The following is an 11,583-nucleotide window of genomic DNA, read 5'->3' on the forward strand; positions in this document are numbered from 1 at the left end:
CTGCAGCATCCATTCTTCAGTGGGGGGTCAGCGGTGGCAGTTTCCTCAGTAGGTGGGTTGGGTGATGTGTTTTAGCTGGGTCCACCTGTGGCGAGCATCCCTTGTTTGGGCTCCTTGTCCAGCCTGGTCCCAAGCCCACTGGGAACTTCTTAAACTATTTAACAACTCATTGGCAAATACTTTTTTTCTGCTTAATCAACTGGAATTAGTTTCTGTTGCTTGCAGACTACAACCTTGACTGGTATAATATAGAAACTCATTATCTTCAATACAGGTTGGTTTTCACATACATCATTCCCACTTGGAAGGAAAAACACATATGTACCCAGAATTGTATGAATGTTCAACAGAGTGGAGGGTGAAGGTGGAAGACTGTGGATCATTGGCAACAATTCTTAGCTCATCCGTCTGATTACCTGTTCATGACTCACATTGTTGTCTGCATGGCTGACTACAGAACTTTTCAGTGTGTTGTTACAAAACTGGTATCCAGAAGTGGATTTTTACCTTCCAAATATAATTTGACTTCCAAGTCTAATGCTGGGCTTTAAAATTTTTATAATGAATTTGGCCTTTGAATAATAAGAAAGAAAAAGATTTTACTAAACATCTTTTCTGCTATTATAAACAAAATGGCTTCCCCAAATTGTAGTACTTACAAAACTAAGATCACAGAGGAGGTTGAATTGCTGAATTGTTTAATGTAATTTGACTCATTAGAGGCTTAGCTTCTGAGATGGAAGACGATAGGATAGCTTGCAAAAAGGTTCCTGATAAATTCCAAGATGAAATTCACTTTGAAGAGAGTGAAATGTGGTTGGTGGGTAACTAATCTCTCTGGTCTAATGCAATGAGGGAGTGGAATTTGCAGTTTGGCAAAGGGGTTATAATTACAAGGCATCTCTGAACTTCTGGAAGAAGCTACTGCTTCAGATGGCCAAGTGGTCGACAGGGATGTCAAATGTGAGACAGGAATAAACCTTAGAGAGGCCAGGGGTTTGACCTTGGTAAGTCTAGACACGCTAACGTGATTATCATCACTCTAATCAGGTTATAAAGTAAACACACTATACAAAGCAAAGAGTCTCTTGGGGTTGTTATTTAGAGGATGATGAAAAGCTGCTTTCTGTCTCTACTGAGAACACAATGGGAAGAAATGGGGTGGTTTGCAGCATGAAGGACTTTGGTAAGATCCGTGGCTCTCAACCCAGGGTGATCTGACAACGACCTGGCAATGAGGGGGTTGAGAGGGTGCTACTGTTTTCTAGTGGGTGGAAGCCTGGGATGCTGCTAAACATCCTACCATGCACAGGACAAACCCCCACAACGGAGAATTATCTGGGCCCAAGATGCCAATAGTGCCAAGGCTGAGAAAGCCTGGGTTAGATGTGAGAAGGAAATGTTTGAATCCGAAGTTATATAAATATTGGAATGGGTTTACACATCCAGGGTGCATAATTTAAGTGTCAAAAACCTCAGTAATCAAGATAAATTATACTGAAAAAAAATTAGTGCAAAAAATCCATGATGAACAGTGTATCTAAATTATTTTTAATTAATTAATTTATTTTAATTGAAGTATTGTTGAGCGACAATGTTGTGTTAGTTTCAGGTGTACAGCAAAGTGATTCAGTTATACACAAACATACATACTCTTTTTCAGATTCTTTTCCACTACAGGTTATGACAAGATAGTAAATATAGTTCCCTGTGCTATATAGGAAGTTCTTATTTATTCAAACTTTTAAATAAAGACAGGACCCAACAAGAGACAGGATTTGGGTTGAGGAATTTAATATATTATTTATTTTAATTACTGAGATTTGGGGCACCTCCCTTAAATTTTGTGCCTCAGTCCCCTCACCCTAGTCCTGGCCTGTTGGATTATCAAGGGTATGGAATCATTTCAGCTAAAAGGTTATTTGATGTGATTATTACTAAGCTGGGGGTAGTTAAGCCTGGTGGAGGTGAGAGAGGTCTTTTCCAGCTCCAGAATTTTAGATTTTGGTGACGACATTAGACAGGGAAGCAACGCTGGTGTTAAGCTGCATGGACTTCTGTGACACAGATTTTTAATGTCTCCGATTTATAGTCTGACCTCAATTAACCAAGATCATCCTCATCACAAAATGCAATGTGTGAACGGCATCCCAAAGAAATATGTGGCATTAACTGTGGTCGTTAGCAACCCTCTTCTGTTGCAAATTTCCCTACCAGAAAAATAACCATTGTGTGATTTTTTTTTTTCCTTTTTACTATTCCTCCTTCTCACGCTCTCCTCTCCCCAGTTCCACTTCGCTGCATAAACCAACTTACTATTCTTTTCTGGGATCCATTGATATTGACATTATTCTACATTACTTGCCCCTTTGTTCCCTAAAACACCTTAGACGGAATTTTGTGTGTGTGGTGGGGGTGGAGGGGGAGGGTTTAAAATATTTTCCCTTCTAACAGGCTTGGGGAAAATAGTCTGTCTATATCTAATGACTAAGTTTATGTATGTAGGTTTGAGAGTACTTACAACCTAATGCTGACGCCCTCAGAAAGGCAAGATGAAAGTTTCCAAGCTAATTTACTATCCTGGGCAGGGCAAGATAGACAGTTATAAAAAATTACAGTAATATTCCTAATTAGGAGAAATGTGGTCTTGGATCCGTACTAGAACAAACACTCTAACCATTATAGATTGCCTTCCATTAATTTCCCCGGTTTCCGTCTATGTGCGGCTCGCCCGTGAGAGTACCTGCATTCAGCAAATGTACTCGTGCATAAAGTAACTGGATATGGGACCCACCGCCTCCCCACATCCTGTCCCTTAATCTAACTGACGTATGTACAATTCCTTTTGATCTATGCTAACCATCCTTATCTCAATGCAGATCTCAACTTCCTATCTGTTACTTTAAAAAATGCTTTAATCAGAGGGTAGTGACAAGTTGGGTTGAATTATAGGGTTTGGGTTTAGGGAAATTTTTTTCATTCTGTTAGAAACAAAGCAACATCAAACTTCATTCCAACCCCTTAGTCATTGCTATTTTGATGAGCCATTTTGTGTTCATTGCTCAAAAAAAAAAAAACGGACAAAAAGAAAAGAAAGAACTAAGGAACTAAATGGTAGATGGATTGATGAAGAAGAATTTTAATTGAATTTGAACTGAAAGCTGCTCATAGCCAAATGTTTTTTTCTCTTTTTCCCTTGTTCTTTTTCTTTTCCTTTTCTTTTTTTCCTCTCGGTCTAGGGTGAATGGAAGTTCATGTTTAAGCAAAGGATGTACTGAATTGTCTAGGACTTGAGACTGAGCTGCCTGAATGTGTACTTTGCTGCAGAAAATCCACCAGGAGAGGGCAGCAGAGAGCACGGAGTGGAGACTGCTGTCGGCGGGCAGAAGTCCTGCTGCCCCTTTGGGACCGTGCATTTTGACCCAGGAAGGGTCACAGGATCTAAATTACATATATGTACCTAGGTTCTCCAATTCACAAAATGGTGAAGAAAATGCTTAAAGGTTCCTTTGTAATAAACAGTTTACATGAACATTAGATTTCCTATTGTGGGCTTCCTACTGTCTTGTGGCAGAAAAGAAATTATGTCCCCAGAAAATTTTAGTTAGATCTTCAGAAAGAAGAGCAAATGGGACAAGTGGGATGCTGTTCTCTCTTCTGTATCCCTGCTCTCTAAGCAGATGTTTGTTACTCCACCTATTTGATACAATGTTAACAAACATAAACTAAACAAATGAAGGAATAAGTGAATGAATCAGGTCATTGCAAATGGTAAGGATTCTTTTATAAAACTCTGGGCTTGGTCATGCACAAAGTATGAGTCAGGAGGTTAAAATGTGTTTTTTACCGTGGTTTCGAGCTAATCACTGCTGAGATGAGAGTGGCATACAACACTTTAAACAGAATGCTATGACTACTACACAGGCTGTTACTCCATTACTGGAGACGTGTAAGTTCAAGGTTCAAAGATTTTCCTTTTTATCACGCTGCTTCTTGTGTTGCAACAGAACTTCAGCTATGCAAAGACAACTCCCTCCATTGTACTACTGTGTCTGCTTTTGGGCATGTTTGAAATTCTTCCTAATAAAAAATGTTTTAAAAACCTCCCATCCACTGCACCAATTTATTGCTCCTAGTAAATAAATCAGGGAGTGTCTCTTATGTCTAATGCTTTGAGGCAAACCCTTTACACAGCATCTGGGCCATCTCAGTGCTCCCAAGGGTGCTATGTCTGAAGTTGCATCTTCTGTTCATGTCTGTTTCTAATTACGTCTGGAGGATCCGTTACCATAGGAAACCAGCACCTTCTCCATATACCTCACAGAATGCTTCCATTGACAGCGGCTGACAAAAAAAAAAAAGCCCAAAAAAACCCATCTGTAGTAAACGATCATTTAGAGGTTGCCTCTTATTAATACTCATGTTCTTCTCCTTTATAGGTATCAGTAGAAACTCAAGGGAGACTGGACCTCCCCTTCACAGGACCCTGTCCACAAGGTGTGCTCCATGCCTCATCACCCTCCACAGCAGACCCAGGTTGCTTGGTACTGTCAGCCTCACCGTACAAGCGAGAACTGAGGCAGCTGAAGTTCTGACCCCATCAACTCTGGTGAGAAGCACCAATGGCAGACCAAAATACGGTTAAGAACTTTGCAAGGAAATGAAGAGCTGTGTGCCTACAGATGGTGATGGGATGACAGGCACCGCCTGCTCTGAGAAGATGCTCGTGATGCTGGAGTCCTCAGGTCGGTCTGCCAGGAGGTAGAAGTTACCTTCCTTTTTGGGAGTGGGGAGGTAATTAGGTTTATTCATTTAGATAGAGGTACTGGGGATTGAACTCAGGACCTCATGCATGCTAAGCATGCGCTCTACCACTGAGCTATACCCTCCTCCAGAGAAGCTCCCTTCGTTACTCTGGGTTTCATACAAATGCCATCTCCTTTGGTGGGGCCTCAGAGTGCTGCAGAAGAGGATCTTTATCTTCAGAAATGATGCTTCAGCAAGTGCTAGATTTGTGAGGATGACCAATTTGCCCCAGTTTGCCTGGGACTGTCTCATTTTCAGAGTCAAAGCCCCGCATCCGGAGAGCCCCGTCGGTCTCCAGCAAATTGAGATGGTGGGGTTCCAACAGGGCTCTGTAAAAGTTCGTTGGTTGGATTCTGACAGATCACATTGATATGAGTCTCATGAAATACACCAAGTCATTGCATAGACATCGGATACGTAAAGGAAATAAAGTTGCATATTGTCAACAGCTCCTCTCCCACGGAAGAGACCGAGATTCCGGGAGTTGGCTTCGGGAGTGGTAAAATGCAGCTGCCGCAGCTCATGCTGGCAAATCAACATAATGTCTGGGCCCCTCTAAATACAAGAAAATGCTGTTTCTTTCCATAGCTCAGCTCTGCTCCAATAACCTCACTATTCCTATTTGAACACAAGTAAGTCAGATAAACACATAGAACTTAATTTTGTGTTACACACGCTATTAGATAAAAGCAGAAAGCGATCATTTCATAAGATGGGGTGGGGCAGGGGGAGCCATCTCCACCTGACATTATAGTAGCATTAGCTTGGAAAAATGATCTGGGACCAAGAAGAGAATACTCTGGGTTTAGTTCAAAACCACTGAGTCCAGCCGTTAATAATGGATTGCTTTATGCAGTCTATTCTTCCTGTTGCCCTTAGTATGAAGTCCTCAGCATCTCTACAAAGCGCGAAAAAGTATTTGGAACTATTTGGGACAGTGGAGTCATTGAATAAAGCAAAAATGAGAAAGGGTAGAAAAAGAAAAACGCGCCAGGATTGGAAAGTTAAAAAACAGGGACAGAAAATGTGGGGAAATAAAACAAATTTCAGTTTAGTATTGTTAATACATCTTTTTAAAAAAAAACTACTTCAAGCCTGAGTTATTGTAGCCCAGGATTATTTAGTCCAGACAACACTCAATAGTAAATACAGGCTGATTTTTATAGTAACTCATTCAGCATCGGTGTCTGTGTCATTTTCTTCATGACTGCTTCTACTACGCTATTTTGAGTCCCCAAATAACAGTTTAAGCTTCAAGCCTTTCAATTGGCTTTAAATAATTTTTCAGACAGGCAAAAAGGTTTGTCTTGCTGAAAACATCTCCCCCTTTAGTTTTAAGAGTTATCTGTATCAGGGAGAGACATTATCTACATCCTGAAACCAAAAAGAACTCATGTCTGTTAAAATATGATGAGCATATTCTGTCACAGCTCACTTAAATACCCTGTGTTTTGTGAGTCTCAAAGTGGGGTCTGGAATGAGCAGTATCAGTGTCACCTGGGCACCTGCCAGGAATGAAAATTCACAGCTCCCCACCCCAGACCTGCTGAATCATAAACTCTGGGGGGAAGGGGAGAGGGAACAGCCATCTGTATTGCAGCGAATGCTCCCAGTAATTCTGATGCACGCACAAGTTCTAGAATCACTGTGTTCGTGTATCCACAGTGGTAGTTTTATTGCCTAGCCACATCATTTTATCACATGGATACGCTTTACCAACCAGGCCAGCTATATGCTAAAAAGTTCACCCAGTCTTCAAAGATTGATCACACCTTGCCTGAAGCTGGCTCTGGTGCCACTGGAGATCTGCAACCTGCAGAATAGTTCTAGCACGTGGGTCCTACTTGCAATCACTATTAAATTCTTAACTTACTAAGGATTCTTTTTTTTTTAATTTCAAAATTTATTGAGATATAACTGACATTTAAAGTGTACAACATCCTATTTGGGCCACCAGTGTAGCCTACAAGGCAATAGTTACTGTATTAATTTCCTAGGGGTATGCCACAAACTGGGTGGCTTAAACTGGGTGGTGAGAACTTTGCCTCATAGTTTTGAAGGCCAGAAGTCCAAGATCAAGACATTGGAAGTGTCGGTTCCTCCTGAGGACTGTGAGGGAGAGTCTATTCCCTGTCTCCCTCCTCCTGTATGGTGGTTTGCTGGTCATCTTTGGTCTTCCTGATTCCCACCTTCTCCCTGCATGTGTCTCTGTCTCTGTGTCCCAATTTTCCCCATTTTACAAGGACACCAATCATACTGAGTTAGGGCCCACCCTAAGGATCTCCTCTTAGCTTGGTCATCTACAAAGATCCTATTATCAAATAAGGTTACATTTGTAGGTACTGGGGGTTAGGATGGCAGCATCTTCTGAGGGTGACGTACCTCAACCTGTAACAGCTGTTTACAAATCAACGTAGAGGTGTAGGATTTGGCCTCATGGCTGTGGTCATCTCAGTGCGTTCCTGTCTTCCTTAAGCTGTAAGTATTTGGACTCTGGCCTGTCTTTTCTGCCTATTATGTTATCCTGGTCTAGGTCAGGTTCTACAGTATAAGCACAACTGAACTGATTTGGTTTGAGGCAAACATTTAGACAGAGGAAAGACAAACATGTACTTGCGATTCAGCTGAACTATTCATCCATTGATTCACATTAAGGATTTAAAGTAAAGACCACCTATTTAGAATGATGATTTTATCTAAAATACTGTGTCTGCAGCTGCAGTTACATTTACAAAGTCTATTTTTGAGACTTCTGAAGCTCTAATAGCCATATTTGCTACCAATGTCTCAGTTTTTAGTAAAAATTATTTTTATTAATACAATTTTACTTTCCTTTTCAGAGTGGAAATCTTCTAAAGGCTGACTTTCCCCCAATCCACTTATTTTTAAATGGAATATTTTATTTATTCTAAAATTTTCTAATGAAAGAGATAAGATTTCTTTTTCTTTTTTTTTTTTTTTTGTAGGGGTAGAGGGAAGGTAATAAAGTTTTTAATTAGTTTTTAATGGAGGTACTGGGAATTGAACCCAGGACCTTGTGTATGCTAAGCACACACTCTACCATTGAGCTATACCCTCCCTCGAGATATTTTTAATGGATTAAACTATATCTGCCTTTTTGCTTTGTATTTCTTAATTTTAAAATGATATCACATTTTCACAGAATATTTGGAAAATAGAATAAAAATTTAGCCAAATGCCATTACCTTATATAACTATATGTATTTTTTCTGAAATACTATACACGTTACATTGCGATGCACCAACTGAAGGCAACATTGTTTTTCCCTTTCATGAAATAGGTGTGCTTCTTTCTGCCAACAACTTTGTTAGGATAACACTCCCACTATATTTTTGTTCCTTGTGAGGAACATGATGCCGGATTTCTTTCTTTATATTAACCAGTTTACACGTTTCTTAGCCTTTCCTTTATATAATAGGTAAAAAGATGAATCTACTCATCCATTAGCGGATCAACGACCAGATAGGGTTATAGTGATGTACCAAGCTCTGGAAAAGAAATTAGAGAGGGAGAAAAGGGGGCACTGTCCTTAAGAACTGACATCTAGTTGGGGAGTTTACAAAAAGTGTCAGATTTGAATGCAGATCAAACTCCCTACTGTGTTTATCAGCACATTACACTCCTATGCCGCCTCCTCTGAGCTGCAATTAGATGACTGCAGCTAAAGACCAGAGACACTGATGAAAGTGAGAGACAAAAGGAAACAACAGAGGCGTCAGACTGGGGAGGGTCCCCCCAGCCCCTGTGTGTTGGCTGCCAAGGGAGAGATTCAGCGAGACTTGATCTCTCTGAGATTTTTGCTCTTAAGGCTGACAGGCGCTTGGGGAAATGTCATGAAAATAATACAGTGAGATGCTATTTATTATGTAATATGAAAGGAACAAATTGATATAAGACATCAAAGCAGAGATTTGGGGGAGGGGGAGGATACAGCTCATGGGTAGAGGACATGCTTAGCAGGGACAACATCCTGGGTTCCATCCCCAGTACTGCCATTTAAAATAAATAAATGAATAAATAAACCTAATTACCTCCCCCTGCAAAAACACAAAAAATTAGGAAAAGGACGAACAGGGAGGTGATAGAGCTCATGCTCAATGGTAGAGCACATGTTTAGCAGGTGAGGTCCTGGGTTCAATCTCTGGTACGCCATTTAAAAAAAAAAAGACAAACAAACATAAAAAACCCAAAAAACCAAAAAACCAGATTCCTCTACATTGGAATTAAAGAAACACACATCAAGGACGCTTGCTAATGAAAGTGTGAAATTTCCGCTACCGGCCCTGTAAGGCAAGGTGAAGCAAACAACCACGCAACACTCTACCCATCTTTCCTGTTAAATACTTAGTTTCTGAACGTGGGGAATGATTAATGTTGTTGATGGGATTAAGCCAATTTTGGTAATTTGGATTTCCAAGCCCATTATCTCTTGTATCCTGATGCAACTATTTCACCCTAGGGACACGGGTTTTGCGGAAGATTTACCCCAAAATGGGGCCCTTTCCACGGAGCTATTTATTTTCCAATTAGCAGAAGTCACAGCATAGAGCAAGTCCAAAATAGCGCAAATTACCACAAATGCCTCTGCTCAAACACCTCCAGTCTTGTTTGAGTCCAGGATACTTGTTTCCACGTTTTTGTTTATTTTGTTAGCATAAACAGGTTTTTGAGTTTATTTGGATAATTTTTTTTTTCACTTTCAACGTTCTTTTTGCCTATAGGGGCTTAGCTTTTCTTTGGAAAAGGGCAGGACTCAGCACCTCTTCAAATATTCATTGTGATGTAGAATCCTATAAATTAATCTGTGTGATAAGGGCTGTTGCGGTTTGAGTTTCCAGCATGGGCATTCCGGGTTCCCATCATATTGAAGACACTGGGGTTGACCTGCAGTCTTTGCTTGGTTATTCCCCGGAAGGTCTTGGCTTTGCCTCTCGTGAGGCTTTCCTCTGAATTCATCCTTTGGTTGGCTTTTGTCTCTACTTACTGGGAGGGAGCCTCAATGTTACTGGAATTTCTCAAGTGGTAGGAGTGTCTTTGATGATCATGGTGGGCCCTTCAGACCTCTCTGGAGTTTATGCTAATGAGGTGACTCACGACGGGTCCCTGGAGAGTTTCAGGATGAGGGTAGGCCCAGCTGGAAAGATCAACCATGTGATTAGAGGGTTGGGGTTCTGAACCAGGCCATATAAGTAGCATATTAGCCTCCCTCCAATGAGGGAGGAGAACTGGAGATGGAGTTCAGTAATGAGGCCAGTGATTCAGTCACTCCTGTCTATGCAATGAAACCCCAATAAAAACTCTGAACACCTGGACCTCGGGTGACTTCCCTGTTGCTGATACACATGGATGTGCTGGGAGGGTGCTCTGTCTTGAGGGCACAAAGTGCTTGTAGCTGAGACCCTCTCTGATCTTGCCCTATGTGTCTCTTCATGTGGCCGGTCCTGATTTGGATCCTTTATAATAAAACTGTCATCATAACACTTTCCTGGCTTCTGTCAGTTGATTCTAGTGAGTTATTGAGCCTGAGAAGGTAGTAGAAACCTCCAAACTTGTGGCCAGTTTGTCAGAAATGCAGTGGCTAGAAAACCCAGGAGCTTGGGCTGATGTCTGAGGTGAGGGGAGTCTGCTGAGAACTGTGTCCTTAGCCTGGGAAATCTGATCTGCCTCGGGGTAGTTAGGGTCAGAACTGCATTGCAATGAGGACTTAATTTTTTAATATCTTTAATAGAAGTGGAAGAATTTCTTATGTGTACATAAGAACCCATGAGAACACATAACCTGGTCAGTTGTCCAAATGATTTTCCTCTTGAGATTGTTTTTATGGTAGATTTCCAGGTCCAAATAAACAGTTTTGTTCTGTTTGGTTTTTTCAGTATATTGAAATGCAGTGTGACAGTCTATTAAAGGCATTATTTAATCCAGCCATTGTTTCAACAGGTTTGGGCTTATAACTAGCTAGGTTATTTTTAGTTCTTACATAGAAATGAAATGATGAGGTCTTTTAAACAACCACTTGCAGAACTTGGACACTAAAGGCCTAAGAGATGAGAACACCACAGAACCACAGAGAAAAACAGGACATGTTGCTGAAGGTCCCCTAGTGACAAAGATGCAAGGGTGGTACCGAGGTGGACACATCAACTTGCTTTGGAAACTTCAGAGGAGGAGAGACAAGTATTGCAAAGCATCTTCATGTTTCTCACCATATAGAGTCTTAGAAGCCTTAGCATATATAGTAGATGCTCAATAAATGAGATGCCATGGGTAAGGCCCTTAGAGGTTATGTAAGCCTTGATGGGCATCCATGTGTAAGATTCTAGTTGCTTGCCGGTAGGTACTTTATGTAGTTTATTAAACTTCAAGGACTGGCAGCTGGGAGACAGGGATTATGCTTCTGAAACATGTATTTACATTTTCTGTTTCAAATTAGTGCTTTAAGTATTGAGACTTCCAACATGGCCCCCGTCTCAATGGGTAGTGAGTACAGGGCAAAGTCAAGTCTTTCTTTCTATTGAGAAGGTCCCTTCCTACCCCTTGAAGAACAGTGAAGAAATCCTGAGTAGAGAGGGTTTTGCTGGGACCAAGACAGAGCAACTATCAAATGTGAGAGGTGGAAAAAAAAGTTCAAATCCGAATACTTACTAACTGGTGAACACACTCATTTAAGGTCAGAAGGATCTTACGGCTTTCCTTTATTTTTTTCTCCTTAAAAATGACATCCCCGTTTAATTACAGAATTATTAATTTTAAAAAGG

The sequence above is a fragment of the Vicugna pacos genome, chromosome 15 (assembly GCF_048564905.1).
Source record: "Vicugna pacos chromosome 15, VicPac4, whole genome shotgun sequence".
NCBI lineage: Eukaryota > Metazoa > Chordata > Mammalia > Artiodactyla > Camelidae > Vicugna > Vicugna pacos.